The sequence below is a fragment of the Rana temporaria genome, chromosome 8, assembly GCF_905171775.1.
Source record: "Rana temporaria chromosome 8, aRanTem1.1, whole genome shotgun sequence".
Lineage (NCBI taxonomy): Eukaryota > Metazoa > Chordata > Amphibia > Anura > Ranidae > Rana > Rana temporaria.
Genome location: NC_053496.1, coordinates 71630600 through 71657649, shown reverse-complemented (window position 1 = coordinate 71657649; position 27050 = coordinate 71630600). Strand labels below are relative to the sequence as shown.

Below are 27050 nucleotides of genomic sequence, written 5' to 3'. Positions count from 1 at the left end.
TTTGATTTGGATTTCTCTTCTCTTCATTTACTTTCCATTGTGTTAATTGATGAAAATAAACTATTTACACTTCTATTTCTGAAAGCATTCTTAATTTACAGCATTTTTTTACACCTGCCTAAGACTTTTGTACATTATTGCATATCTAGGAACCTACTTGATCTGAAGTAGAGTAAACAGATCCTTGTGTGGACTTGCACCAGTATCAAAATATAACTCTCATGGTGTAGTACATTAAAAAATAAAATAAAAATCCAGTATAATACAAAATGCACTCACATAATATATGCAATCTTGGGTTTACGTGATGTTACTAGGCTCACCACAAAAGCACATTTCACTTGTATCTTTAAACCAGCCACCAATGTTTTATATAAAAGGCTCACAGAAAGTTATTGACCCCCTATTATTAGAAAGTGAGTCACATTCAAAAGTACAGTAACCACTGGTATAAATATAAAGCTCACCAAAAGTTGTTGACTCCCTTCTTTTGCAAAGTGAGTCACAAGCACATTTAAGAGCAGTAATGTATATAAAATGCGCTTCAGAAATTGACACCTTCTTTTACAAAGGAGGTTACATGACCATGCTTGGGCATCTTTCCACCACTCCCCTCCATTTGTAGCACTGCCAGACTGACCTGGGATAAGGTCCTCCACCTAACCTACCTTTTTTTCAGAATTGCTGACAGGTATTGCTCAAAACAGAATGTAAATCCATACTACCAAGTGCTTTATTTCATAAATATTAATGTGTAAATGAAGAAAAAACTGCGCTAAACCCACATGTGAAAAATGAATCAAATAAGAATAAAAAAGCTGCCAGCACTCCAACAAACAAAGTATATTAAGAATAAAAACAAATAGTGCAGCCCTAAATAAGTCAATCATACATAATGTGACTAATAAAAGCAAAAATGCTAAGTGAAATTATCACAATAAAATACAGTGATGTGGAAGTCCATATATGTGTGGTGACCACGTGATGTGGAAAAACTCCTTCCAAATGGAGACACTGGATGTTGAATGGCCGATAGCCAGAGGGGGTCAAAGTTACTTCACACAAAGAGAGGGTGAAATGCTCTTACCCTGTGTTGTGGACTCATCTGTTTAAAATAAAAAAAAAAGGGGTCTGATGAGCTTGTGGTCTTAAAGGACCTGAATCAGCGTGGCAGGATCTCCCAGGTAAGCGGTGCAATCTCGGTAACTCCTATGGAATGGATCTCGAGGACTGAAGCGACAAACCAGTAGACCTTTTACTGCAGGCTGAATATGGACCAATTCGTATAAGCTCCAAAAAATTAGACAAACAAAAAATAACTAAAAATGAGACAAACAAAAAAAAAGATTTTACTCGCAGAAACCTAAAATAATTCCCCCCCCCCTTTAAAAAACACAATTTCCGAGTTATATACACGTCACGCAATGTGTGATGTTTTAAGTTAGAATCAGAGTTCTCATATTTAGTGAATTATATCACATTTATTGCAATTTTTATAGGAGCTAGCATCGATATCTATTTGTCTCCTATGTGCTGGTGGCACAGGGTTTTTTACCCTTTGCAAAATAAAGGAGCCCCTTATTTATTACTGTACTGTATATGCAGCCTGGCTGTATTACAGTAATAATGAGCAATCAACTGGGCTTTAAGGGAGTTTTCAGTTTGGCACTCAGTTAGTATGTTGACATATTAGGTCTCATGTCTTTTAAATGTTCACATGTGCGTGTTCACACTGACAAAGATGAGCTTTGTAATATTAAAATAGGGAAATTACAGCAGTTACTATATGTAGCTGGAAATAATTATTCTGCATCTGATGCTAAAAACCTTTCAAAGGTGGAATTTGGTCTGCACACTGGCCACAGTGTCTCAAAACAGACATAAGAAATTGTGAAAATCAGTACAGTCTGGATATATAGCTACAGAATCATTGCCATTATTGTGGTGTTTTCACTAATACATAAAATACATACAGTTACATATTTATGGAGAACTTCAAAGACTTGGCTTGAATATCAGAAACTACTGGGGATGAGTTTCCTTTATCCTTTGTATATTTGGCTTTATAGCAGCCTTCCTCTAAGATCTATATTAGATGAAAACATATCATTATTAAATAAAATCATAGAAATAATTAATTTACAAAATGCTGAAATTGCCCCAGGCACTTTAAGCCCTTTGTGGATTCAAAGTGTAATAAAAAAAATCTTTTTATTCAAAAGCAATTGATGTGTTTTGACATGGACAGCTTAGTTTGGATATCTTTTTTTTGTTTCTCATTTACATAAAGCATTGCATAGGAAAAAAATAAAATCATGTTTCATTGACCAGCTGGTTTTCTATTTGTCATACTTGTACAGTTCCTCATATATGCTCTTCGGGACAACAACAAAAAAAAGTAAAAAAAAATACTATACCTATGTATAAATTATGCATATGGAAACAAAATCTACAAAGGAAAACACATTGTTATTGCAGCCAGATGCTAGGCTACAGCAATATGGAGGTGGAAACATTGCCCTTTTATCATTCCCTCCCTCTCTACTGAGATACTGATGTTCTGCCACAACATCCTCTTCAGCAGTCAGCAGGTGGAGAGCTAAAGCCCAGTTAACTGTTTGTCGTGTTGGGCAGAAAATAAAAGCACAGAAAACTACACCCTGAGTGAGTGAGTGAGAAACTTGTATAGCGCAACAAATGCGAACTTAATCGCCTTAAGGCGATTTGGACATTCCGTTATTGCATCTCATCATCATCATCATCATCATCATCATCCCTAAACACATCACAGAGGTAACATAATCATGCCGTCCCAATCTAACCAGCGGCTCCTGAGGGGGTAGCACTACATAAACACTATTGTTTTTTAGCCCTACTACAACGACTAACCTACACATATGTGGTATCGTTGCAATCATCAGGAGAAGGAGAATTTGTTCTGTGGTGGTAGGTAATGGAAATGGCAAGAAATACACAGCCAGCTTTCAAATTTAAATTTTTTTACTATTTTGAGACAGCTTTCCTTTTGATAATAAAAAAAATTGGCGATTTCTATTACCATTTACCACGAAATGAAAGGCCAGTTTTTCCTGGGAAAAAAAATATATTTCATCTGGATACACTAAGTAGCTGTAATGTTTTGCAATGATGGCTTTACTAATACATGTCAAAGTTGCAAAACTGGTTTCAGGTTTTAAGATTAGTTTTACCCTTGTTATAAAGGGGGATAAACATATGGCAATGCAGATGAACACTACACCTTGTAGGTGGCCGGGTCCATGTTCAGTTTAAAAGCTTTAATTTTTGTCAGTGATGCCCCCGGCTTGTATATGATCACTAAGTCATAGGTGACCTAGTGAGTACAGGATTGGGAGCCAAGCGAATTGGAGTTAGTGTAACAAGGTATCTCCCCCGCTTGGGAATGTTCATACAGTATACAGATGGTGGACAGGAAGGAGTAATGGGCTCCAAAAAGATAATCAAAGCTTGTTAAAAACTTTGTAAATGCTTTCTGTACACATTGCTCTTTTAAACTACTGTTTACATGATAGAAGATCTATGTATAGAAGAGAAATTCTTTCTTCTGACTTTCTTTAGCATTTTTAAACCTGATTTGAAAATATTTGCTTTATAAAATTATAAATGACGCTATTAAAATAATGTTTCTAGTCAGATATCAACATTCCCCTTTGTTTCAATGTTATCATCCTTTAAATCTACTTAACTGCATTATTAAAATAGTTAAAGTCAACAGACATTATGACAACCTTTTCAGAGAACAAAGGTCAGAACTATTTACTGTTTCAACAGAAATCGCATACAGCATTTAAATAGCAAATCCTAAGAAATCAACACCATGAAGATATGTGAATCATGCAAATGTAGCATTTGATGACTGTTATGCAAAGCAAAGGTGACATCTGTTTTACTCTTAAAATATTCTGGTGACGTAATATGAATTGTGGCATAAAAGCCTGATCAAAAGAGCAGAAATATCAGCAAATTTGACATGTGTGTTTTGTGTTTCATATTGGGTATGATATACTCTTAGGCCCGTACACACGAGAGGATCCATCCGCTGGAATGGATCCGCGGACCGGCTCCAGCGGATAGATCCCCTGGTGTGTACAATCCAGCGGATCTGTTTCCGCGGAATTTTATCCCCTGGGATGGATTTCAAGCGGATAAAAATTTGAAGACATGCTTTAAAATCTATCCGCTTGAATCCATCCCAACGGATTGATCCGCTGGTCTGTACAGACTCACCGGATCAATCCGTCCGAATGGATCCCCCGCATGCGTCGTAATGATTCGACGCATGCGTAGAATTCATTATATGACAGCGTCGCGTCATCATCGCGGCGACGGCGCGACACGTCATCGCGATGGGATTTCGGGGCGGATTTCGATCCTATGGTGAGTACACTCCATCAGATCCAAATCGTTGGACCGTATCCGCGGATAAATCCTCTCGTGTGTACTAGGCCTAACATAAATTTTTTTTTTAACAATGTATTAACAAAAGATTCACAATCATCACTACATTCCTACATTTTCTAATTTATTACATTGGTATGTAATGTGCCAATCATATGTGAAAGGTCTGTGATTTTAGTGTGAACACTTTCCTAGTATTTGAAATGCTCATTTATATATATTTTTTATGAATAAATACCAGTTGTTGCACAAAGAGTCTCGCATGAATCTGTCAGGGAAATAAAGAAAACTCATAGGGGTAGATTCACAAAGGAGATACGACGGCGTATCTCCAGATACGCCGTCGTATCTCTGAGTTTGGCCGGTCGTATCTATGCGCCTGATTCATAGAATCAGTTACGCATAGATTTCTGTTAGATCCGACCGGCGTAAGTCTCTTACGCCGTCGGATCTTAACTGCATATTTACGCTGGCCGCTAGGGGCGTGTACGCTGATTTACGCCTAAATATGTAAATCAGCTAGATACACAAATTCACGAACGTACGGCCGACGCAGTACAGTTACGCTGTTTATGGTTGGCTTTTCCCAGCTATATGAGGCGTATATGCGGCGTACCAATGTTAAGTATGGCCGTCGTTCCCGCAACGGAATTTGAAAAATTTACGTTGTTTGTGTAAGTCGTCCGTGAATGGTGCTGGACGTCATTTACATTCACGTCGAAACCAATGACATCCTTGTGGCGTACTTTGGAGCAATGCACACTGGGAAATTCCACGGACGGCGCATGCACGGTTCGTGAAAAACGTCAATCACGTCGGGTCAGGGTTAATTTACATAACACACGCCCACCTCTTCACAATTTGAATTAGGCAGGCTTACGCCGGCCTATTTACGCTACGCCGCCGCAACTTTCTTTTGACAATACGGCACTTGCCTGTAAAAGTTGCGGAGGCGTAACATAAATAGGATACGTTACGCCCGCACAAACATACGCCATTCTACCCCATAGTCCATAAAAGTCTCTGTGGATCCCACTTGTCTTGGACTTGCAGCTCTCATAAACTGGCGGCAATAACCAGTGACTGTGAAAACATAAAAGAAAGAGGGCAGTGCGCTCTGTCTTTCTTCATCATTTACATTTTTTCCATCAGTACAATTATGGCAAAGGGGGCCCATTTACAGTCGGGTCCATAAATATTGGGACATCAACACAATTCTAATATTTTTGGCTCTATACACCACCATAATGGATTTGAAATGAAACGAACAAGATGTGCTTTAACTGTATGCCTTTCAGCTTTAATTTGAGGGCATTTGCATCCAAATCAGGTCAACGGTGTAGGAATTACAACAGTTTGTATATGTGCCTTCCACTGTTTTAAGGGATCAAAAGTAATGGGACGGATAAACAATCATAAATCAAACTTTCACTTTTTAATACTTGGTTACAAATCCTTTGCAGTCAATTACAGCCTGATAAACATCACCAGACGCTGGGTTTCATCCCTGGTGATGCTCTGCCAGGCCTCCTACTGCAACTGTCTTCAGTTCCTGCTTGTTCTTGGGGCATTTTACCTTTAGTTTAGTCTTCAGCAAGTGAAATGCATGCTCAATCGGATTCAGGTCAGGAGATTGACTTGGCCATTGCATAACATTCCACTTCTTTCCCTTAAAAACTCTTTGGTTGCTTTGGCAGTCTGCTTCGGGTCATTGTCCATCTGCACTGTGAAGCGCCGTCCAATGAGTTCTGAAGCATTTGGCTGAATATGAGCAGATAATAATAATATTGCCCAAAACACTTCAGAATTTATCCTGCTGCTTTTGTCAGCAGTCACATCATCAATAAATACAAGAGAAACCGTTCCATTGGCAGCCATACATGCCCACGCCATGACACTACCACCACCATGCTTCCTGATGAGGTGGTATGCTTTGGATCATGAGCAGTTCATTTCCTTTTCCATATTCTTCCCTTCCTATCACTCTGGTACAAGTTGATCTTGGTCTCATCTGTCCATAAGATGTTGTTCCAGAACTGTGAAGGCTTTTTTAGATGTTGTTTGCAAAATGGTTTATATCGTGTGGTGAACTATGGTAAAGTCTTCTCTTGATTGTTGACTTTGACACACATACACCTACCACCTGGAGAGTGTTCTTGATCTGGCCAACTGTTGTGAAGCATGTTTTCTTCACCAGGAAAATAATTTTTCGGTCATCCACCACAGTTGTTTTCTGTGGTCTTTCTGGGTCTTTTGGTGTTGCTGAGCTCACCGGTGTGTTCTTTCTTTTAAGGATGTTCCAAAAAGTTGATTTGGCCACACCTAATGTTTTTGCTATCTCTCTGATGTTTTTTTTTTTAGCCTAATGATGGCTTGCTTCACTGATAGTGACAGCTCTTTGGATCTCGTATTGAGAGTTGACAGCAACAGATTCCAAATGCAAATGGCACACTTGAAATGAACTCTGGACCTTTTTTCTGCTCCTTGTAAATGGGATAATGAGGGAATAACACACACCTGGCCATGGAACAGGTGAGCAGCCAATTGTCCCATTACTTTTGGTCCCTTAAAAAGTGGGAGGCACATATACAAACTGTTGTAATTCCTATACCGTTCACCTGATTTGGATGTAAATACCATCAAATTGAAGCTGAAAGTTTGTAGTTAAAGGTAATCCTGTTCATTTCATATAAAATCCATTGTGGTGGTGTATAGAGCCAAACCTGACTGTATACAAACAGAGGAAAGAAACAGTGGTACACTCATGATAATATCTAATTAGAACAACCGACTGCCCAAAGCGAAATAGGTGGTGGTCCTGGAGCCTGTGGTTAATCGAAAGAAAGAGGGGATGAAAACACAAAAGTGCCCATAAGAGGGGCTCCAATAAGGAACAAACTGCGGTATCTCTCAGAAAAATTCAAGTTTATTCATCACAAAATATGAAAAAAAGTCACCATACCTTCACCACATTTGGGGTTGATGAACTTGACAGGCCTGCAGAGTCCTGACCTAAGCTCGAACACTTTTGGGATGAATGCGTAGACTGCGAGCCAGGCTTTCTCATCCAACATCAGTGCCTTACCTCACAAATGCGCTTTTGGAAGAATGGTCAAACATTCCCATAAACACACTTGTAAACCTTCTGGACAGCCTTCCCAGAAGAGTGGAAGCTGTTATAGCTGCAAAGAGTCGGACAACTCAATATTGAACCCTACGGACTAAGACTGGGATGCCATTAAAGTTCATGTGTGTGTAAAGGCAGGTGTCCCAATACTTTTGGCAATATAGTGTATATATTGCTGCATATGCAAGTGCAGTTCACATAGAACTTCTTTAACCTATCTATGTAAATGACAACTTTTTAAAAACACAAGCATGGGTTTGCTTCCTTCCACAAGACAATATTCCACTTCCCATACAATAGCAGACATTTTTTAAATGTTTTGTTTTAAAAATATTCAATTTATATAATTGTTGGAGAGGTCAAATTGGCATTTGTTTTTGACCTTGGTGATGAGAATATTCCAAAGGGCGAATTGCTGAACTTTTAAGTGTATGCGGTTCTCATTTGCAAAATTGCATTAATTGCAAAATATAATGTTTAGAACAAACATAATATTGCAGTATTTATGAATGATATTCATTGCGTCATTGATTTACTGAGAATTTTTATATAAATGTATGGTCGAAAATCTACCAGTGTAAGGCCAGCTTTAGAACCTGGGCGTGATTTACCTCTACCTTCCACATAACTGATGCACTGTGCACACAATCGGTTCGTCTGATGAAAACGGACCGATGGATTTTTTCATCAGCTATCCGATGAAGCTGAGTTTCATCAGTCTTGCCTACACACCATCGGTTAAAAATCTGATCCTGTCCAACGTGGTGACGTAAAACACAACGACGTGCAGAGAAAAATTAAGTTCAATGCTTCCGAGCATGCATCGACTTGATTCTGAGCATGCGATTTTTGACCGATGGATTTCCCCACAGACGATCGTTTTTTTTCTATCGTTTTTTTAACCATACGAAAATTTTAAAACGGGTTCTATTTTTTTTCACCAATGGGGAAAAAAAATGATGGGGCCCACACACGATCGGTTCGTCAGATGAACACGGTCCATCGGTCCGTTTTCATCAGATGAACCGATCGTGTGTACAGGGCATGAGTGTGCTGGACTCCAGCAAGAGGTTAATGCTGCCAGCTTATGCTGTTTGCAGATTTATTGTATTGGTATGTTAGTTTTGAACTTTGTTTATGAAGCATTTGCTCTATTACTTGGTTTAAAGAGAACCATATATAAAGCTGTATGAAAGTGAAGTTTTTTTTAATGTAAAAAACTAAATTTGCACAATTCAAAACTATAAGTTGGGCCCCTTTGGGCAGCGATGAAAAAACTTCACATGTGCATTGCACCGCAGTAAAAATGGGCGTGTTTTTAATTGCACTGAATATTGGGCGTGACTTAAAGAGACGTGATTACTCAGAATGTGACTTGATTTGCATAGTATAGAATGAGTCCATGTTAAATAAGGAATGCACAGCTTCTGTGTAAGTAAAATGGGGGGGGGGCAACATTGGGGCATCTGTTCAAGGGTTAGTTGTAAGTGAGTTCCTACTGATCTTTGTGCCACTTGCCACTGACCTCTGAGTCATTTATTACTGATCTCTAATCCATTACTGACTTCTAAACTCTGCGTCACTATTGACATCTGAACTAAGTCACTTACTACTGACACTTGAACTCTGCACCGCTTACAACTGAACCCTGAACTCCGCATTGCTTACCACTGAACCCTGAGCTCTGCATCACTTACCACTTGCCACTGAACTCTGCATCACTTACCACTGAACCCTGAACTCTGCATTGCTTACCATTGAACCATGAAACACTTACCACTGAACCCTGAACTATGCGCCACTTACCACTGAATCCTGAACTATACATTGCTTACCATTGAACCATGAAACACTTACCACTGAACCCTGAACTCTGCACCACTTACCACTGAACCCTGAACTCTGCACTGCTTACCACTGAACCCTGAACTCTGCATTGCTTACTATTGAACCCTGAACCACTGAACCCTGAACTATGCGCTACTTACCACTGAACCCTGCATTGCTTACCATTGAACCCTGAACCACTTACCACTGAACCCTGAACTATGCGCTACTTACCACTGAACCCTGAACTCTGCATTGCTTACCATTGAACCCTGAACCACTTACCGCTGAACCCTGAACTCTGCGCCACTTACCATTTGAACCCTGAACTCTGCATTTCTTACTGCCGTCTCTTAAAGTCTGTATTAATACTGACCTCTGTGTCACCTACTCTTACTCTGCATCACTTATTACGGATTCTTGAAGTCTGCGTCACCACTAACCTCTGAACTTGCTGTTACTTAATACTAACACCTGAACACTGTGTCACATGATATTGACCCTAAACTGTGTCACTACTGACCTCTCATTTACTTACTTTACTGTTCATCCTTGAAATCTGTAGTAAGTGATGCAGTAAAGTAAGTGATGCAGAGTTCAGATGTTAGTAGCAACACAGAGTACAGAGTGTATCAGTAAGTGACCCTCTCATAGGACAAACGGCTGTCCTCTGCATTGATTACCTATGTTCCCCTTTTTACCTGGACTCTTCACAGTACTCCGGATACTGTTTTAGTAGGCACGGCTATGATTGGCTGTAATTTATACCTGCCTACTGGACCAATCCCCTCTGTCATCAGGGCAGCTCTACTTGTCACAGGCAACTACATAGGAGACACTGTTTTGTTTATGCCGGGCAAGGGGTGGATACTAAGGGCCACCATGGGGAGTAGGGAGAGGCCTATGATTGGCTGTGATGACTCTTTATGCCAGGCAGGGCGCAAGTACTGCCAGCGCATTGAGAGGGGGGATACTATGATTGGCTTGGCAATTACAGCCAATCATAGCCCTGTCCTTACTCCCTGCTTCAGCCTTAAGTACCCACCCCCTACCTGGCATAAAATGTTATCACAGCGAATTATAGCCCCACCCGCCTACTCATTATGCCAGCCTTTACTAACCACCCCCTTCCTGGCATGAACAAACAGTTGCCTGTGACAAATGCAGCTGAAGTGAAATGGTGTTTCCTCCCGATTGTGCAATGTGTGAGGGCACAGTCCCTTGGGGCCCTTGTGCACCACACACATTGCACACATGCTTTAATCTAAGAACAGGAAAAGAGGAACACATTTGGTGCATTAGTGATGCTTGGAACATTATAGAGCGCTGTGATCTAGAGCAGGGGTCTTCAAAACTTTCTGAGCAAGTGGCCAGTTTACTATTCTTCAGGCTTTAAGGGGGCCGGACTGTGGCCATTGGGAGTAGAAAATGCCCCAGCCTCAGTGCCCCATCATTGGTTTCAATGGGAGGAATAGTGTGCCATTGATGGTGTTAGTAGGGGGAAGGAACACAGATGTGTAAGCGCTTCCACCTTCTCACATCTCAGTGGGGGGTGGAATAGTGTCCCAAGGGCCAGATAAAGGCAAGCAAAGGGCCACATCTATCCCCTGAGCCACAGTTTGGAGACCACTGATCTAGAGGAAGGAGGAGTGGAGGATTTTAATATCCCTAATAATTGTTGTCGGTGATTATGGATGGACAGTTTGCACGATTATTGATTATGCACTTTATAATAATAAATGGTTATTTTGAATCATGTTTATATATAAAAAAAAAATGTTCGCACCTACTGTCTTTAAGAAATGTAATATTTGCTGGGGCACTATTGATTATAAATTCAGTATTTTTTTTACACATTTGTTTACATTAGACAATAAAGTGGTATTTTTAAGAATATACTGGCACGTTTTTAGGGGGGAGAATAGTTAATTAAGGGTAGCTCTGTGATTTTTACATGATTTTATTGTATAATATAATTTATGATATAACACAGCAGCTTGGGTAGAATGCAGAATGAAGCGAGAGCAAAGTATTTGTTACATAGTTTAGCTCATCTATGGCAACAAGCAGAATAAGAATAGTTCTCTGACTAGACACAGTGGGTAGTACAAAGGCCCTCAGAAATGTATTGTATTGTGTGCATAAAACATTTTTATTGTGTGTATGATTTTACCTTTCTGTAATATTAACATTCACAGGTTTTGTTATGCTTTAAAAAGAAAGATCTAGGTCAATGTGCAGGCAGAAATATATTAAAAACATAATATATACCGTGTGAGTGTGTGTGTATATGCAAACATATTGGCAACATATAATCCTTTATAATAATAATAAAAAAAAAATACATATATATATATATATATATATATATATATATATATATATATATATATAAATAAATATATATATATATATATATATATATATATATATATATATATATATATATATATATATATATATATATATATATGTATATGTGTGTGTGTGTGTGTGTGTGTGTGTATATATATATTTACAGTCAGAGGCGGCTCTAGGCTTTGTGAGGCCCTAAGCAAAACTTAGACATGAGGCCCCACTCACGCCCATCAGCTACGCAGCAGGCCTTGCTAACTTGAGATCCTTGTGCGGTGGATGGGAGGGGTGACATGCGCGGACACAACGTCATGCCTCATTGGCTGATAGGTGACCCAGAAGACTTAGGTTACATGAGAGGTGAGTGTGACAGGGCTCTTTACACTGCCTGCCCACAGTAGTGTTAAGGTGTCCTGTCACCACTAAAATAAAGTCACTCTGCAAATAATCTGCTCAGTTGCCACAAGGCCACTTCCCGCCCCGCTATATAGCAGAATGACGGCGGCAAAGTGATTGTGATGTCCTGACTGAACATCATATGACATGATTAGGATATCACAGGCGGCGTGGGGTTGTGCGGCAATCGGAGGTACTGTGTGTTACCACCTGATCAGCCGTGACCAGTCACAGCTGATCATCGTGTGAACCAGAAAGTGCTGGTAAACGACTTTCCTCAGTTCGCGCTGACAGGGATCGGCGGCTCTCCCTGTCAGGGGGGGGGGGGGGGTCTGTGCTGATAATCAGAACATTGATTATCAGCACAGCCCCCATCAAAAGGTGCCAATTAGTGCCCAACACCTGCCAGCCTGTCCCCTAATAAATGCCTGTTAGTGCCTACAACAGCATTGCTCTCAACTGTCCCTGATTCCGAGGGACTGTCCCTGATTTGGAGCAATGTCCCTCATTCCTCCTCATTTGTCCCTCATTTTGATCTGATCTATAGATCAGATCAAAATACAAAATGCACTTGGAATCTATCAAAAAGTGTTTTCCAGTGCTAAACCTTTCATCTGATTTCTAAATTGCTACATTTGTAAATTCCAAAAGCCAATAAAAAGGAATAGTAGTGGTAAAAAAGCAATTGTGGGTTTAACTAATCTTGTTTTTTGTACCATTCTCCTTTAAGGGACAGGGTGGCAGGGTGTGTGTCATATGCCTCATACTTTTGCTGATAGGTGTCCTTCATTCCCATCTCAAAAAGTTGGGAGGTATGTAACAGTGCCAATCAGTGCCCTATCAGTAATGCCTGTCAGTGCCCCATCAAAGTGCCACTCAGTAATGCCTGTCAGTAGCGCCTCATCAATGCTGTCTATCAGTGCCCATTTTTTTTTCTTTAACTTGTCGGTCTAAATAACCCAGAGGTGATCAAATACCACCAAAAGAAAGCTCTGTGGGAAGAAAATGATAAAAAAAAATTAGTTTGGGTACAGTGTAGCATGACCGTGCAATTGTCATTCAAAGTGTGACAGCGCTGAAAGCTAAAAATTGTCCTGGGCAGGAAGGGGGGAAGTACACGGTATGGAAGTGGACTCTCTCCCTGATATTTTATATGTTTTTAATTATGTCCAAGTGCAATAAAAGCAAAGTTTACATTATGAAAAACCTTGAAAGTGTGGAACAGTTTACAGTGCAACATTGTATGCAAGGTTATTGTTTAATGTACAGTAAGGGCAGTTCACAGTTGCCCTAATAAACTGCACAAAACAGATTAACAGAAGCACTTTATTTTAGGTAGATGATGTCGAAGCATGCATAAATCAGCATCTACCACAAACTATTCCTGTTGCTATAGTTCTGTTTAGACTTGCTGACTTCTATTCAAAACAGCATGCAATGAAATAGGACTGAACAATTAGACTATGCATACAGTTCACTTTATTGGAAACTTCAGCTCAGTAGAGACACCTGGTGTTTTTTAGGGTTACTGCTTTTTAAAGGGCTTTAAAGCAAACCGTCTCTGAACAAAATATAGGAGCTGCCTTTGCTGACTTCTCATTCTGCAGATGGTTGTCACCTGACTGTCATTGTAGCCCTTAGGTGTCCTTTTATGAAAGTGAGATCAGCGGCGATCCTGACTCTCACTGCTGATCTCAGGTCATACACAGTTTATGAAGCTGAGGTAATCAGCTGAGAACATGTTCTCCACTGATTACCTCAGCACAGTGAGAATCTGTAACTGACTGTCACAGAAACGGACAGTTTATGAAAGTGCGATCTCAGCACCTCACTAGCGATCTGTGACAGAATTCTCACTTTCTGATTCACCATCTCAGAGGTGGAGAATCAGAAAGATAAGCGCAAAGCTGGCTGAGTATTGTGGAGGAAGAAGGAAGTGTTTTGACTTCCATGCTTCACACACAAGCAGCCATACAGTCAGATCACATCTTCCCCACTGTTACACACCCCAAAATTAGCAGGTTAGGAATTTATAGTGTATGTATATGTGTTTATATATCTATCTATATATACAGTATATCTATATATACACATATATATATATATATATATATATATATATATATATATTATAATGTGTGTGTGTGTGTGTGTGTGTGTGTTTTTTTATGTAATATATATATATATATATATATATATATATATATATATATATTATAAAAAAACTAAAAGAGAGTGCACCAAGGACAACGCTCAAGAGGGAAGTGCACAGTGCACTTCCCGGCGCCCAGGAAAAAAAAACTTAATATGAGATAAACAGGAAATGGACAAAATCTGAAAGATATAATATATATATAAAATTAACAGAAATAGCTAAAGTCTCTGCTAAAACCCAGAAGGTGATATATATATATATATTAAAGCAGCTGTTTAAAATAGATAAGACACATCTATTAAAAATGTAAACAAAGAATCAACAAGTATAACCAGTAAATGATGGTTATAAAATGATAAAACAGCGCTAAACATGAGTCAAAAACAAATAGATAAAAGATGTTGGAAAAAAAGTCCATAGATCAGTGAATCAGGCAAAGTTCAAAGTAGTATAGGAAATGTTTCCAGGAATGGTAGTACACCCTCCACCGAATTCCTTGTGCTGGATGCACGCTGCTGAAGACGCCTGGCCTGGTAGGGATGGTGCAGCGGTGGAACCAGGGCCGGCGCTACCACTAGGCGGATTAGGCGACCGCCTAGAGCGCACTGTCGCCTAGAGGCGCCCGACCGCTATTACTCCCGCACTGTCCTCCACAAAATGCTGGTAGGCGGCAGCGTCCTCAGCCCTGACATGTCAAGCAGCGCCGCTAGGCAGAAATCCCCCCGCGCGGCTCCAGTTCTCTGTTCTGAGTGAGTCTGACTGTGTATCACACGTGCCATAGTCGTCCCCCCCAGCCATAGTCGTCCCCCCCAGCCTGGGCACCCTCCATTACTGTCATCATCTCATCTCCTCTCCTGTGTCACCAAAGGTCCATCCGTGTCCAGCAATGATCCTCCTTTTCAGCAGAAAGAGCCGGCTGACATGAGGCAGCAGTAGCCCCTCCCTTCTCAGCTCTCTCTCTGTCCACAATGACTGACAGTCTGTGTGTGACAGGAGGAGGTGTACCGTCCGTAGCACAGCGCCCCCCCCCTCTCCTGAGTCCTGTCAGTCACAGTGTGTGGAGCCTGATGCCGCGCGATGCATCATGGGTACTGGCGGCTCCCGGGCTTGGCGGGGGGGGGGGGACAGGTGGAGCATTGAAGAGGCACCGTGCCACTGTACAACAGCAGAGGTGGTGTGAGCGAGGGCAGGCAGCCACCACCGTTCACCGTTCAAGTTGGTGTGGTGAGTAAAGTAAAACTTATGTATGTGGTAACAATAATTTTTTTTAAATGTATGTGTATATTAAAATATCTGCCCCCCCCCACCCCCCCAGAGCTTGATTTGCATTAATTGGCACTGATGTGATTGATCGGACGCAGGTGTGGCTGTATTTGATGGGCATGGGTGAGGTGGAATTTGATGGACGCAGGTGAGGCTGTATGTGATTGGCGTGGGTGAGACTGTATTTGATAGGCACAGCTGGGACTGTATTTGATGGGCACAGCTGGGACTGTATTTGATGGGCACAGCTGGGACTGTATTTGATGGGCACAGCTGAGACTGTATTTGATGGGCACAGCTGAGACTGTATTTGATGGGCACAGCTGAGACTGTATTTGATGGGCACAGCTGAGACTGTATTTGATGGGCACAGCTGAGGCGGAATTGATGGGCACATGTGAGGCGGAATAGATGGGCACAGCTGAGGCGGAATAGATGGGCACATGTGAGGCTGTATTTGATGGGCACAGATGAGGCTGTATTTGATGGGCACAGCTGAGACTGTATTTGGGCACAGCTGAGGCTGTATTTGATGGGCACAGATGAGGCTGTATTTGATGGGCACAGCTGAGGCGGAATAGATGGGCACATGTGAGGCTGTATTTGATGGGCACAGATGAGGCTGTATTTGATGGGCACAGCTGAGGCTGTATTTGATGGGCACAGATGAGGCTGTATTTGATGGGCACAGATGAGGCTGTATTTGATGGGCACAGCTGAGACTGTATTTGATGGGCACAGCTGAGGCGGAATAGATGGGCACATGTGAGGCTGTATTTGATGGGCACAGGTGAGACTGTATTTGGGCACAGCTGAGACTGTATTTGGGCACAGCTGAGACTGTATTTGGGCACAGCTGAGACTGTATTTGGGCACAGCTGAGACTGTATTTGATGGGCACAGCTGAGACTGTATTTGATGGGCACAGCTGAGATTGTATTTGATGGGCACAGCTGAGGCAGAATGGATGGGCACAGCTGAGACTGTATTTGATGGGCACGGGTGAGGCTGTATTTTATGGGCACAGGTGAGACAGAATGGATGGGCTCAGCTGAGACTGTATTTGATGGGCACAGGTGAGGTGAAATGGATGGGCACAGGTGAGGCAGAATGGATGGGCACAGCTGAGACTGTATTTGATGGGCACAGGTGAAGTGAAATGGATGGGCACAGCTGAGACTATTTGATGGGCACAGCTGAGACTGTTTGATGGACGCTGGAGAGGAGGTATTTGATGGGCGCTTCATTAAAAAGTTAGGGTATACATAAGCTGTGCCCATCAAATACAATCTCAGCTGTGCCCATCAAATACAGTCTCAGGAGTCCGGGGTGGAGCCAGGGGGGGGCGGCAAAATTAGGTTTCGCCTAGGGTGTCAAAAATTCTTGCACCAGCCCTGGGTGGAACGCACTCTTCACAACTTCCTGGATACGCCGTTCTAGCCACGCCCTATCCAGGAAGTTGTGAAGAGTGCGTTCCACCGCTGCACCATCCCTACCAGGCCAGGCGTCTTCAGCAGCGTGCATCCAGCACAAACGCGACCCCCTGTGTGCGGAGGAGAGAGGTGAATTATACTCTTTTACTCTTATGCTCATTTACAAGTATACCCATTGTACGTAGATAGGAAGCGGGGTGTGTTTACACAGGGTTTTTTTTTATTAAAGCAATATTACACTATTTGGTGCCCTTTGTTTTTTCTATGAACCCCTGTTTGGAGTTTTTAAAAAATCCCTTGCTGCTTCTGGAATGAGGTTGGAGGTTCGATCAGGATGATTTATTTCAAGGCTTTACTTTGTTAACTTTCTGGTGAGTTTGAACCCTAGAGGGGAAGTGTGTCTCACGTTTTGGTGAAGATTGGAAATCGGTGGAGGGTGTACTACCATTCCTGGAAACATTTCCTATACTACTTTGAACTTTGCCTGATTCACTGATCTATGGACTTTTTTTCCAACATCTTTTATCTATTTGTTTTTCACTCATGTTTAGCGCTGTTTTATCATTTTATATCCATCATTTACTGGTTATACTTGTTGATTCTTTGTATATATATATATATATATATATATATATATATATATATATATATATATATATATTGTGAAAGGAGAACTTCAGCTGTTCAGAATGAGGAAATTAAGGCCTCTATAAATAATCCAGAGGATTGCCACTGAATTGCTGCTTCCTGAGGCTTTGTGAGGAAGGAGAGCAGTGTACTGAAAGTCTTCTGAGGAGGTGAGGAGAGGTTTGATTTTTCTGTGTGATAAAAATCAAAAGACTATTGTTTTTCTGCTGTATGACCAGCAGTGTCTGCCCAGCACTAGGCTGTGCCAAACTCCATAGATAGGTTCCTGTGTGGTGAAGGTAGACGCCCCAAGTGACCAGGGTTTATTTTATGTTTGATTTTGTTTATGCTGTTTGGATGCTTGCACTTGTTTTCAGCAAGATGGAAGAATAAACCCAAATCTTTGTCTTCAACCGTCTTCGACTGCCTGTCTGTAAAAAATTCAGTGTGTAGTGATCCCATCCAAGGGGTCACACACCCCGCTACTGAGCTAACCCCTTACACAATATATATATATATATATATATATATATATATATATATATATATATATTATAGTACAGACCAAAACTTTGGACACACATTCTCATTCAAGGAGTTTTCTTTATTTTCATGACTATGAAAATTGTAGATTCACACTGAAGGCATCAAAACTATGAATTAACACATGTGGAATTATACATAACAAAAAAGTGTGAAACAACTTAAAATATATTTCATATTCTAGGTTCTTCAAAGTAGCCACCTTTTGCTTTGATTACTGCTTTGCACACTCTTGGCATTCTCTTGATGAGCTTCAAGAGGTAGTTACCTGGCACAGCACCCCATCACTCTCCTTATTGGTCAAATAGCCCTTACACAGCCTGGAGGTGTGTTTGGGGTCATTGTCCTGTTGAAAAATAGTATGGGGTTAGTCAATCACACCTGTAGGTCTTTATGGGGACCTATTTGCTATAAGGAAAAGGGGATCAACTTATCTGGCGAGTCTTGAATTCACATCACTCACAAGAGATCATTACATCATTGGGACTTGGCGCACTGGCATCTTTTATTTTGCGCAGAAAAGGAAATATGTGCACTATTATAACTATATGCACTTGTATATGGCACTATTGTCACTTTATCAATTTTTATATCTGATTATCTAATAATGCACTGCAAATTATGATACATATTGTCACTTTACAAATGTAAAACCACTGGTACATAGCTATTCATGAGGAAAAGGGATTATCTGCTTTAATCACAATTTATTAAATTTAGAATCAGACCATATTCCCAATTCCCAGGTTAGCAACCATCAGCTTATAGTATTAAGAGGAGCCAGCGCTGTTTTATTTATTATTTTCATCCCTCCAACTGCCACAGTTGTAGGAGAGCTTGTTCTTTTGAAAAACATCATATTTACTGGCAGGCTAACCGGGTTAATGCCAAAAAACTGAAAACTAAAGCAGCCACCATTTCAAAGGAGTTGGCAGGTACAATATATTATATTTTTGTACCACACAATCACTGCGCTAAGTAACCGCAAAAGTTTGCATCTCTACTTATTTTATATTAAGGAATTTCTGGAACAATCCCAAGTGATTAAAAGGAGGTTTATACAGAGAGGATACTTATCGGATAGATTTTAGAGAAGTCTCTAATTCTAGTTGAGCCCCTCCATGATGGAAGTACTCTCTCCACTCCCCAAAATTGAAGTGAGGAGGGATCCTTTGCATGACAATGCCTGTAGTGCTCAGAGACACTATGGTATCTGTACCCTTCAATAATATTACATGCTCCCCAACTCTAACTTTTTATCTAATTCTTTTGGTATATCCTATATACATCAGTCCACAAGGGTAGACCAATGCATATACGACGTGAGTGGTATCGCAAGTAATGAGATCATTAACCTCATATTTAAGAAGACCTGTTTTGTTAGAGACAAACGTAGAATGTAGAGCAAATGTAGAGCTTTATACTTACTTCCTACAAGCCACAAAGGTCAGAATATAAATATAAAATTGGGGACTTTTCTATAGATAAACAATGGTTTCTTGGGCAATTCCGATTTTAGGACTCTATCCATCTTCAAGATATGCCAATGTCTGGAGGATATGCTTTCGACTTCTCTGTATTGACAATTAAAGTCAGAGATAAAACACCATTGTTTAACCCCACACCACCACCTCTTGGAATACTACTCTCCAGGCATTGGCTCCTCGGGATGGTGAGCATCCTCCGAATCTCAATCTAATTATTTGTCAGAGTATCTTTTTTTTTTTTGTACAAATTTCTACTTTATGTGTTCTGTTTGTTCTACAAAATCAGTGTCAGAAGTACATTTTCTTCTAATACGAGTAAATTGGCCTTGCGGTATATTCTGCAGGCAAGTGAGATAATGTCCACTTCAAATCGATCGCTATTTCTGTAGGTTTAAAATAAACCTTTGTAACCATATTCATTTAATATTCGCTATTGTCTTCCTGATTCTCCTCCCATTCAATCAGGAAACCGCTCTGTAGACCCAATTGGCCAGGGAGTCTTAAGACTCCCAATCATGTCTCGGGACACACTTCTTGTTTAACCTGGAGGAGAACAAAGAGGAGAATGACTGGCTCTTCATTCCCCCTGCCTCCTATGTTAAGGTTAGTCTTTAATGCCACCTTCTCACCCGTCCAACGCCCAGGGGGGACATTGTTGTGCTTGCGGCATTCGCTGCCTTCCTGTCCGCAATTCGTCTCCTGTGTGGGTGGTGGATGGCATTTGTTTGCCGTTGAGATGTTGGGGGCTGTGTCACACTCGGAAGCACGGGGACTCATGTTATCAGCAGAATTGTTGTAACCTGTGTGGATAAGTAAAGTTCATGTTTTTAAGAGGTTTGTTGGTAGCACTTTTTTTTCTTCTAAATACTAGGGTTGTACCGATACTAGTATCGGTGCTGATACCGAGCATTTGCCCAAGTACTTGTACTCGGGCAAATGCTCCGATGCTCGATCCAATAGCTGGCCAGTCAGGGGTGATCAGTGGAGGATTTACAAGCACCAATCTCCCTGCATACAGTGGGGATCGAAAGTTTGGGCACCCCAGGTATAAAATTGTATTAATTTGTATAACAAAGCCAAGGAAAGATGGAAAATCTCCAAAAGGCATCAAATTACAGATTAGACATTCTTATAATAATTCAAAAAAAGTTAGATTTTATTTCCATCATTTACACTTTCAAAGTTACAGAAAACAAAAAAAATGCCGTCTGCAAAAGTTTGGGCACCCTGCAGAATTTATAGCATGCACTGCCCCCTTTGCAAAGCTGAGACCTGCCAGTGTCATGGATTGTTCTCAATCATCGTCTGGGAAGACCAGGTGATGTCAATCTCAAAGGTTTTAAATGCCCAGACTCATCTGACCTTGCCCCAACAATCAGCACCATGGGTTCTTCTAAGCAGTTGTCTAGAAAACTGAAACTGAAAATAGTTGACGCTCACAAAGCTGGAGAAGGCTATAAGAAGATAGCAAAGCATTTTCAGATGTCAATATCCTCTATTCGGAATGGAATTAAGAAATGGCAGTCATCAGGAACAGTGGAAGTTAAAGCAAGATCTGGAAGACCAAGAAAAATATGAGACAGAAGAGCTTGCAGGATTGTGATAAAAGCAATTGAAAGCCCACATTTGACTGCACGATCACTCCAGAAAGATCTGGCAGACGCTGGAGTTGTGGTACACTATTCCACTATAAAGAGATACTTGTACAAATATGGTCTTCATGGAAGAGTCATCAAGAAAACCTCCTCTACGTCCTCACCACAAAAATCAGTGTTTGAACTTTGCAAATGAACATATAGACAAGCCTGATGCATTTTGGAAAAAAGTTCTGTGGACCGATGAGGTTAAAATAGAACTTTTTGTCCGGAATGAGCAAAGGTACGTTTGGAGAAGAAAGGGCACATAATTTAATGAAAATAACCTTGGCCTTAACCATGGCCTTCACAATCTCCTGACCTCAACATAATTGAAAATCTATAGATAGACCTTAAAAGAGCAGTGCGTGACAGACAGCCCAGAAATCTCAAAGAACTGGAAGACTTTTGTAAGGAAGAATAGGAAGAATGGGCAAAGATACCTCAAACAAGAATTGAAAGATAAAGTTTTTTCCAATGGGAAAGGGAAGGGGATAATTTGCGGTGCGTACTTTAGCAAATTGATAGTGATGAGAAAGCACAATTCTTGTTAGAAATCTTGTTAGAAAATTACAAAAATGCTTTATTTATGAATACAAAACATACAATACAATAGTTTAAAAGAAAAGTGGACAACCAGTTTGTTGATTTGATTCAGTGGATAACACAGCATCAGTCAGTTGTAAATATGGATGCAACTGGAAAAGGAAATCGCATGGACCCTACATGTTTCGCGGACTTCCGCTTCTTCAGGGGAGGGAGCGATATCCAGTCAAAATATGCAACTGAAAGGTATATATATATATATATATATATATATATATATATATATATATATATATATACACACACACACACACACAAGCATTAACCAGTAAAATATGATACACATTCCAATTGCTTAAATCAGGTACAACATATAATGGTAAAAAATGGTTCCAAAGTTTAAAGACCACACTATCTTACCCACGAGTTGCCCACAACTAGCGACAAACACAGAAAACCGCCAAGGTGAAAATGGTCATGTGCATGATCCTGCAAATGAGCAGGAAAAGTTTGAAAATGGTCACAAAAGGACAGTCATATAAGGGTTAACATGTAAGTGAGACAGAGGTAAAAAAAAAAAAAACACACACACACACCATAGCCAAAGCAATAGGGATGGCTAGGGGTTAAAATATTATTATCTGTGAGATATATATGTATTTAAGACATAATGACCAAAATATTGGTTAACTTAGTTTAGCAGTAATGACTGTGAGACCATAAAGCATAAATGACTTACATATATAACGGTTTATGGGGTTAAAGACCAGGGACATCAATGAGCAATCCAGCTGCAGTGTTAATTCAAGGAAGGAATCATGTAGATTTCCCAAAATATCTGTTTAAACGATAACAATTGGCTACAAATTACAAAGGTGTCCCTGCCTCCAAACGGGGCAACCATAGAAAAAAGATAAAAATAAAATAAATAAATTGTATAAACATTATCAAAACGGAGCCGAGATTATTTAGAAATTGCAAAAAAATACACATACCTGTATAAGATCTATATAAGGATCGCAGGCAGTGTTGCAAAGTCACAATAAGCTTAGTGTGTATAAAGCCAGAAGAAATCAGCTGCTTGATCCAGGAGGGGAACTAAAGAGCATACACAGCAAGCATAGTTGCAATTAGATGGAGTGAAATCTAGCAGTGTAGTTGTAGAGAGATAGCACAAAAGGAGTTTAACATACCTGCAAAGCATTAAGGACAAGAGTGCTCACTGAACATATGACCCTGCGGCATTCTGCACTGAGTGTGCAGCAAAATGTCGTTTAAATAGGCTGTCCTAACCCGATGTGTGACGTGTAAGCATCACATGATATCGGGTGGGCCAATCACAGCTGAAACAAGTCCCAAAGCAATGCGTGCAATACACCTGCAGCGTGAGGAGGCTTGATGGGATGACAGGTGGAATGGATCAAGCAGAGAGCTCACTATGTCAAAACGGTGGGGAGAAAATTTAACCCCATCAGTGGACAAGTGGGCTCAAGAAAGTATGTGTGACAATGCACACAGCAAACAAGGCAAGCTGATCACAGATGGACAGGGGCTGTGTTGTCAGTATTACCGACAAAAAAGGAAGACTGCTAACGACATTGCATAGGGGAAAATCAGCTGTGGTAAGGGGAGTGAGTGTGGAGGCTAACACTAAACTCCCCGAGCGCCCTTGTGGCCAATAAACAAACTGCACAATTGGCCATACCAAGGAGGAAACTGCGACACATCGCCAAATGTGCCCAAAACAGTGGAAAGAAAGTTGAAGCCCAGCCCGATATCCACTATCAGGTTGAGGGCCTCAAAATATTGGATGTGGCCAGAAAACTGTGGAACCATTAAATTAGTACATATGATTGAAGTAGTTTGTGTAGTAGTTTGTGTAGATGTTATATATGTAAAAAAAAAAAAATCCATCTGTGATCAGCTTGCCTTGTTTGCTGTGTGCATTGTCACACATACTTTCTTGAGCCCACTTGTCCACTGATGGGGTTAAATTTTCTCCCCACCGTTTTGACATAGTGAGCTCTCTGCTTGATCCATTCCACCTGTCATCCCATCAAGCCTCCTCACGCTGCAGGTGTATTGCACGCATTGCTTTGGGACTTGTTTCAGCTGTGATTGGCCCACCCGATATCATGTGATGCTTACACGTCACACATCGGGTTAGGACAGCCTATTTAAACGGCATTTTGCTGCACACTCAGTGCAGAATGCCGCAGGGTCATATGTTCAGTGAGCACTCGTGTCCTTAATGCTTTGCAGGTATGTTAAACTCCTTTTGTGCTATCTCTCTACAACTACACTGCTAGATTTCACTCCATCTAATTGCAACTATGCTTGCTGTGTATGCTCTTTAGTTCCCCTCCTGGATCAAGCAGCTGATTTCTTCTGGCTTTATACACACTAAGCTTATTGTGACTTTGCAACACTGCCTGCGATCCTTATATAGATCTTATACAGGTATGTGTATTTTTTTGCAATTTCTAAATAATCTCGGCTCCGTTTTGATAATGTTTATACAATTTATTTATTTTATTTTTATCTTTTTCTATGGTTGCCCCGTTTGGAGGCAGGGACACCTTTGTAATTTGTAGCCAATTGTTATCGTTTAAACAGATATTTTGGGAAATCTACATGATTCCTTCCTTGAATTAACACTGCAGCTGGATTGCTCATTGATGTCCCTGGTCTTTAACCCCATAAACCGTTATATATGTAAGTCATTTATGCTTTATGGTCTCACAGTCATTACTGCTAAACTAAGTTAACCAATATTTTGGTCATTATGTCTTAAATACATATATATCTCACAGATAATAATATTTTAACCCCCTAGCCATCCCTATTGCTTTGGCTATGGTGTGTGTGTTTTTTTTTTTTTTTTTTTTTTTACCTCTGTCTCACTTACATGTTAACCCTTATATGACTGTCCTTTTGTGACCATTTTCAAACTTTTCCTGCTCATTTGCAGGATCATGCACATGACCATTTTCACCTCGGCGGTTTTCTTTGTTTGTCGCTAGTTGTGGGCAACTCGTGGGTAAGATAGTGTGGTCTTTAAACTTTGGAACCATTTTTTACCATTATATGTTGTACCTGATTTAAGCAATTGGAATGTGTATCATATTTTACTGGTTAATGCTTGTGTGTGTGTGTGTGTGTGTGTGTGTGTGTGTGTATATATATATATATATATATATATATATATATATATATATATATATCTATATATATATATATATATTAGGGTTGTCCCGATACCACTTTTTTAGGACCGAGTACAAGTACCGATACTTTTTTTCAAGTAGTCGCCGATACCGAATACCGATACTTTTTTTAAATGTGTCCCCAAATGCAGCCATGTCCCCCCCATATGCAGCCATGTCCCCCACATATGCAGCCATGTCCCCCACATATGCAGCCATGTCCCTCTAGCCATGTCCCTCACATATGCAGCCATGTCCCTCTAGCCATGTCCCTCACATATGCAGCCATGTCCCTCTAGCCATGTCCCTCACATATGCAGCCATGTCCCTCTAGCCATGTCCCTCACATATGCAGCCATGTCCCTCTAGCCATGTCCCTCACATATGCAGCCATGTCCCTCTAGCCATGTCCCTCACATATGCAGCCATGTCCCTCTAGCCATGTCCCTCACATATGCAGCCATGTCCCTCTAGCCATGTCCCTCACATATGCAGCAATGTCCCTCTAGCCATGTCCCTTGATGCGGCGGCGCGATGCAGCGGCGGGGGGGGAAAGTATTCTATTTAGGTATCGGGGGTATTTGCGCGAGTACGAGTACTCCCGCAAATACTCGGTATCGGTACCGATACTGGTATCGGTATCTGGACAACCCTAATATATATATATATATATATATATATATATATATATATATACCTTTCAGTTGCATATTTTGACTGGATATCGCTCCCTCCCCTGAAGAAGCGGAAGTCCGCGAAACATGTAGGGTCCATGCGATTTCCTTTTCCAGTTGCATCCATATTTACAACTGACTGATGCTGTGTTATCCACTGAATCAAATCAACAAACTGGTTGTCCACTTTTCTTTTAAACTATTGTATTGTATGTTTTGTATTCATAAATAAAGCATTTTTGTAATTTTCTAACAAGAATTGTGCTTTCTCATCACTATCAATTTGCTAAAGTACGCACCGCAAATTATCCCCTTCCCTTTCCCATTGGAAAAAACTTTATCTATCTAATTGGGATTAGGTGCCTTATTTTTGGGTGAATCTACACATCTTGGACCATATTTCCAAAAAAGAATTGAAAGACTCTTGGCTGGCTACAAAAAGCGTTTACAAGCAGTGATACTTGCCAAAGGGGGGCAGTACAAGATATTAACTGCAAACTTTTGCAGACGCCATTTTTTTGTTTTCTGTAACTTTTAAAGTGTAAATGATGGAAATAAAATTGAACTTTTTTTGACATATTATAAGAATGTCTAATCTGTAATTTGATGCCTTTTGGAGATGTTTCCATCTTTTCTTGGCTTCGTTATGCAATTAATACAAATTTTTACCTGGGGTGCCCAAACTTTCCATCCCCACTGTAGATTCCAGTCAAGCAGCTGACAGACGCTTCTCCTTCTCTCCCTTTCAGCTGCTTCTCCTTCTCTCCCTTTCAGCTGCTTTATTGAAATCTATACATGGAGATCAGTGCTTGTAGCTCGCCACACTGATTGCCCCTGACCTTCCCGATATCCTCCACTAGTCCCCCTCTGTGTCCTCCTCCGCTCCCATCCCCCTCCGCGTGCTCCGCTCCTGACCCCCCTTTGCATATATTTCAGTGCTTTACTGTATGTTTTAACACAGTATATTTCAGTGTGTTGGTGCATGTCACCACAGTATATTGCAGTGCATCAGTTTTTACTGCAGTATATTTTAGTGCATCAGTGGAGTGTTTCTGTGTAGTGAGTACTCAATTTAAAATGCACCAAACACCACTTTCCATTGATTAAAGTGCATTCACGTACACATTTCCACATCTTTATTACATTTTGTTAATGAGCGCCCCGCCCCCATGTCTGAAAGGCCAACAAGGAGACGCAGATGTTCCCACTTTGATGGGGCTAGCAGCGTATGTGTCCATAGGCAAAGATGGACGTGGTCCATCCTCAGGCAGGGCCTAATTTCCTTTGTTTAGTGATGTTGCCTGTATCCTCCAGCCACACCATTCAGAGGAGGTGGGGGA

The 27050-nt window shown here is 40.7% G+C and overlaps 3 long non-coding RNA genes across 7 annotated transcripts in view; 2 read left to right on the top strand and 1 right to left on the bottom strand.

Annotated features, from left to right (window-relative positions):
- Positions 1-27050, top strand: part of LOC120947059 — a 228328-nt gene that overhangs the window by 24977 nt on the left and 176301 nt on the right. The window lies entirely within an intron of this gene.
- Positions 21977-23677, bottom strand: LOC120947057. 3 transcript variants are annotated; one of them, XR_005750810.1, is made up of 4 exons: positions 23024-23677; positions 22826-22928; positions 22251-22668; positions 21977-22069 (listed from the first exon to the last, which is right to left on the bottom strand). It is a non-coding gene; the product is annotated as an uncharacterized LOC120947057 (long non-coding RNA). The 3 variants fall into 3 exon arrangements; XR_005750811.1 differs by lacking the exon at positions 21977-22069 and having other exon boundaries at positions 22145-22319; positions 22570-22668; positions 23024-23664; XR_005750809.1 differs by lacking the exon at positions 21977-22069 and having other exon boundaries at positions 22145-22668; positions 23024-23662.
- On the top strand, positions 23771-25838 carry LOC120947058. Of its 3 annotated transcripts, none has more exons than XR_005750813.1 (4): positions 23771-24092; positions 24188-24290; positions 24447-24545; positions 24802-24976. It is a non-coding gene; the product is annotated as an uncharacterized LOC120947058 (long non-coding RNA). The 3 variants fall into 3 exon arrangements; XR_005750814.1 differs by lacking the exon at positions 23771-24092 and adding an exon at positions 25741-25838 and having other exon boundaries at positions 24103-24290; positions 24802-24870; XR_005750812.1 differs by lacking the exon at positions 23771-24092 and having other exon boundaries at positions 24103-24290.